This window comes from Cyrtonyx montezumae, unplaced genomic scaffold (genome assembly GCF_038088225.1).
Source record: "Cyrtonyx montezumae isolate F1298 unplaced genomic scaffold, pur_monq_1.0 scaffold_2, whole genome shotgun sequence".
NCBI lineage: Eukaryota > Metazoa > Chordata > Aves > Galliformes > Odontophoridae > Cyrtonyx > Cyrtonyx montezumae.
In genome coordinates this window covers 22,836,811-22,842,701 of record NW_027071936.1, presented here as the reverse complement: position 1 = coordinate 22,842,701, position 5,891 = coordinate 22,836,811, and positions in this window count along the sequence as shown.

The window sequence follows — 5,891 nt, the reverse complement described above, 5'->3', positions numbered from 1 at the left end:
CACCTTTTCCAGTTACTCAGGTGCATTGCATGCACCTGAGCTCCCCTGAGTTGGCCCTGCCTTCCCACCAGGTGCTCAGTCACTGCTTCATGCTGTGCTTTAGCATTTCCACTACAGATACCTTTTCCTAAAACAACACAGCCAAAAACTGACCTACCTAGAGAGTGATTGCATGTGGAGAAAAATAGGATGGGGTAACAACATCAGCATGAAAGACTATACCTGTCTGACCTTACAGAAATTTGGGAAATCGAGAATTCGTTAGATTCATGGCTCCCTGTTAATTCATTATTTTTCAAAGATGGAGTGAACGTTTTCTGGGAATTCTCTCTCTCTCTCTTTTTCTATTTAGGTTCTCGTTAGACACTGGAACATAATCAAAAACATATGCTGTCTCTCCACAACTGCATGCTTCTCAAAGAAAGCACATTAGTATTTACCCCCAAAACATTAACAATAATCTAACATTTCAACCAATATGGAAGAGAATGTGCTTTATCTAATAGTTACAGTTCTTTAAGGAGACAGACTATTCTTGTTTACACTAGAATGGTATAGTTCTAAGAAACACAAGTTCCTTTATTGCATGGCTGGTCTGATTTTAATCAATCACATTAACTTATTAAGAAACCTTGTACTTTAGGCATGCAATGAGTTCCTTCCAAATATTTAGATATTTGCATTGCTTAGTGAGCTGGTAATCAAATGAATAGGGTAGACAGTCCTTTGCACAGACTGTTGCCAAAGCTGCAAGAGGCATGGGAGGGGTTCACATATTTTTGTTTTGTTTTTATTGCCAGCTGCCATGCTGCTACAGTGTTTAAAGGCACTGCCAAATACAGGGTTTTAAAGATCCTCCTATAATTATATCAGATAGAGAGAGGGCAGGGCATGCTTTAGCACTCAATCTTGCCTCATTCATTTAGTGCCTGGCTACAGTCTCAAGAAGCTTCAGGCCAGGCAGAGCTGCCTGCAGGCAAGGCCTGTGCAGCATTGGCAACATGCACTCACAGTCACACTCCAGCAGGAGCCTACGCCATACCTGAAAGTATTCTCACTATGCCACTATGACGCCTAAAATACTGACTGTGATAGTGTAGAGTGTAAAATTGGGATGCTGAGATTACAAAGAAGGGCTGGGGTGCTTGAAAGACTCTCATCACGATGAGATCCCTTAATTTCCGTCTGTAATTTGCAAAGCAACTATTTCCCTCCTCACTAAATATTTTCCACTGAATAATTTTCTTTACCACAGAACTTTTCTTTCAGCTATAATAGATGTTTCCACCTACATCTTATTGCTTCTGCTAAGTGACAGAAGGCTCTCTCTTATCATTTCTTCTTGTCATGTCAGCTCAAGGCAATCTCAAAACCAGTCATTGCTTCCCTTTCCTCTTATTTTCTGTAACATTTTTCTCACATGATCTGACAAATCTTTTCACATAAACTGCATACTTTCTAGTGTTACTTACAAACCAGGAAATTACACTGTACAAGTTTTCATTCCCTTTTTTAATGTTTTCAGTGACTTCCCTTTTCCACTTTGTAAAGTAAATGAACTAAATCTTCAATTTCTGACCCTCTTTCTGCTGATAAACCAAGCCTTCTTATTCTCATATTGTGATAAATCATTGGCTTCCATTACTACTCTGTTACTGCTACTTTCAGTTGCTGCTTCTCATATTTTTATAAAATATATTATGCTTACTCCTGCAGCCTGCCTGCTGTGCTTGAAAGTGGATAACCACACAGCTGTTTTCCTCCAAATCTTACCATGAAAGTTTTGTTGTACAGTATGACCTTGGTAATAGATTTTTCACAACTAGCTTCTTGTACTCTGTTTTGATATAACCTATGTTTTCTTTTTGTCCCCAAGTATATAAAAAAAAATTGTGCATTTACTGCTGTTGTCCTGGATGAGCAAAACATTCCACCCTCTGAGTCAGCATGGGCTGATATCATTTTGTGCTCCAAATATGCCTTTTGGCAAATATCTGAGCCTGCTGTTAATCCAGTGTCTTGTCCTCTAAGTGAGTTAGACACCTCTGGCACCCACTCTATCTTTCTTGAATTATTCTGTATATTGCTAGTTATAATATCTGAAATAAAGCATAGCTGCATAACTTTATCTTGTTATGCAGCAATTGCCACCTTTCTAACTTCAAGAGTAACAGAGAGATCATATAGAACTGACATCAGGAAAAGAACTAGGACATGAAAAATTGTTATGCTTGCTGGACGAGTTTTCTTGTTAAAGAATATTTGACATGAAGTTTTGCATTTGACTTGAATTTTTTCTTTCAACCAACCCACACACTGTTAGATATCTGGAACAATTCTCTAGCTCTATTTTCCACTTTTCTTCTACAACGTGAGCAAATTGACATACTGAAGAATCCATGCAATGCAACTATGCTTGAGTGCCCTACATTAATTGCTTTATAGTTCATTCTGAAGTATGACATCACTTACCTAGTTAACATAGAAACTTGAAAAGCACCTTGAAGTATATGGAGGTGGTCACAGAATTGAGGCATTAGCCACCATTGGGGGGGGAGGGGGGTAGAAAAAACAACAACAGTAAAAGTCCACAACCATTTAGAGTGACAGTGACATGTCAGAGAGAGATCATACTCCTGTCTCCTTAAAAAAAAAAAAAAAAAAAAAAAAAAAGGATTAAAATCAACAGAATTTCTTCAAAGGGAAAGAAAAACGAACCAAAACTTGCTGACCAAAATTTATATTAAAAAACAGTAAAGTGAAATCCTATTCTGCACATAAGTAACATAAATATTATATTTATTTGGCTTTGCATTTAGTGAGACAGGTGGGAAATCTCAATCTGAACAACATCTAAGGCATTGCTGAATGTTTCTGACATTTCTTAAATTAGAACAGAAAATGCGGAGTATCTGTAGAGAATTACATGTCACTCAAAGCACCCAAACCAAACATTCCTGGAAACATCTAATATATTTTCATGCCTGTGATTTCAGATAATAGCCGTTTGTGATATTTCTGAGTCCAGTTGGCATACTGTATGACAGAGCTCTCTGACGAGTGTTAATGTACATTCCAGTGGTTGCGGGGGTGAGGAGGAGGAGAAAACACACAATTAAATGTAGCATGATTTATTTGACTTTACCATTAAATAATGCATCAAGAGTTTTAATTCTCTAATGTTTTCTTAAATAAGCAGACCGCCTTCCATCATATATGTAACAACATATCAACTGTGCGTGCTCAGTCTCTGCAAGCTAACTACTTGGGAAGATACAGCCCTCATACTTGTCTGCTGAGGCAGTTCTGTCAAGTTCTACTGTGAAGCTTGGTATGAGTTTTTCTCATGGATGGATTACGTGAAAATAAGGACCACTAAAAAGTGGAAATCTTCATGCTTCTCTATTCTTTCATGAACAACAACGGCAAGGTTCAAAATCTGCCAAATGGATCAAGTAGAAAAAAATCTTTCCATCCAAATTTCATAAAGAAGTATACAAAGAGATGCTATATCTGCACTTCTAACAATGCCATTATCTATAAAATGCTTTTTTCATGTAGGTAACGTTTAATCTTTATGCAGTTGAACATGTTAAAGACTTGTGGCAGTAAAGGACTATATCGCAACTAAGTTCTTCAGAGTCATTGCATTGAGTTAGTAGCAAATCCAGTTTGAAGGAGCAGAGCATACACATCCCTCACAGACACATAATTTCTGCTGGGTCTACTGGTAAATCAGACAGTCATCTCTCAGGTATTTCCCCCTATATTTGGGTAGATTGATACCTACTCTGCTAGCTAAGAATGTGTCTCTAACTTCAAATATATTTTGCCAAGTTTATGAGTTTTGATGTGGAACATTTTTTCTGTCTTCTCACATGGACCCTTTCCATTATTCCATTCAGTGAACAAAAGCATATTTAGAAACCTTGAGTTAGCTTATTACAACACTTCTAAACAAATTCAACCTATCATGCCCAGGATTATGTCCAACCAATCCACCTGCTGGGACACAAACTTGAAAGATTTGTTTGACACAGTGTATGCACTCAAATGTTAAAACACTCCAGTGCCGTTGAAGAGTTCATCTTGCTCTCAACATTCATGCAGAAGTTATCAACAGTTTAGAAAAGAGCTGCCAAAGGTCATTCTGACTTCAACAGTTTGAAAACTCACTTTTTTTTTTTTTTAATTGATCTTTTCCTTTGCATAGCACTTAAATATATATATATTAATATGTATGATAATCAAGACGATGGCAGATGGCCCAAACTTGAGGAAGGGGGGAAGCTGTCAGGGTTGTCCTCAGAGTGATTGACTCCACTACAGTGCTATTCAGTCCCTGTGTGGCAATGCTGTTCTCCCAATGTGCTTTTGACCAGGTACTGTCCTCGCCTCTCAGCAAATTAGGGAAGCTGGCTCAGCTGGTTGGGAAAGGCCTCGTGAGGCACAATGCAATCTGGAGTCCTCCCAGAAATACAAGTATCGCAGTCAAGAAAATCACTAATCCCAGAGGCCAGCTCTGACTGCTTTTGTGAAGCGCTGTGAATCATGATCTTTAGGAAAATTAAATGGCTGCTTTCCAATTTAGCAGCTGGATTACATTAGTTCACATTCTTAAGGACAAAGGTTATAATAACAAGTTCTTGTGTTACTCAATTTACTCAATTAGGTAACATTGTTACCTTAATGGTTCTGTAACAGTTTGTTGGTGTTAGGAGTAATACAATTAGTTTCTTGTAGGTGAAAAATGAAAGAAGGGCATTCCATACACCAAGGCAGCATAGTAGAAAACAGTCACCTGGGAGGAGAAACGAAATAGCTATACTGTCACTGGGAGGTAAGGGCAGACTGCGCAGAGGTTAATGGAAGAGATGAAGTCTGAGTCAGAGTACTTGAGGACCTTGAAAACACAAGTGAAATGTTTAAACCTGGTACACCAGGCAAAAGAAAGCAGACCCCGAAAGAAGAGTGAGTCTTAATAGACACACGCATATACAATATATATACGCTTGTGGAGCTTAAGCTTAAGAATGATGTTTTTTTCCCATCTGCCCAACACTGCATCGTATTGTGTTTTCTGTTGGATAATATTCATGAGCCTCCAGTAAAATACCCAACACGTAAGAAACTTGATTTCAGCTATTCGATTACTAATGTTTCTCTTGTAATGTATGTCAGTGTACATTACAAACGTGGTGTCGATATATTTGCTTTTAGTCAGGTACAACTTGCGTACATCAGGGTCTGGTTTCCCAGCTATACAAGAGGCGAAACATTTTTGTTTAAAGCACAAGCTGCAGAACTGACCATGTCTAGAAAGCACTTATCCTGATACTTTCCCAGTGTTTAGTCACTGCGTTTTCCTTCAGGTCTCCCTACTGGCTGAGGGAAGATCACCGACGGGCCGACCCGCGTGGTGAGAAGAGGATCTGTGTTTGTTTTCTCCGAGAGCAAGTTTGCTTTCCCCCGCCGCTCACGCAGCTTGGGCCAAGCGAAGCGCACACGGAGCTGCCCGGAGCCCTCCGCGAGGCCCGAGACGTGTCGTGTCCTCCCCACTCTCCCGGAGAGGCTGCCGGGACCCCCGGCCGAGGCCCTCCGGAGGAGCCGCTCTGCTGACCGCGGGGTCCATGCAGGCATCCGGAGGAGGTGTGAGCGGGTCGTGCCCCGCTCCACCCCCGTTCCTCCCCCCGTGCGGCGGGCAGCTCTCGGCGCTGGGTCGGACGCGAGGGGCGCGGGGGAGAATGAGTCGCGGCTGCACCGGCGGGAGGAGGAGGAGGAAGAGGGAAGGAGGGAGGGCAGGAGGGAGGGAGCGACGGAGGGAGGAAACTTGGGGCAGGTGACACCGCGCTCGGTTCCTCCGGCTCGGCGGGAATCGGCTCCTCCGCGCC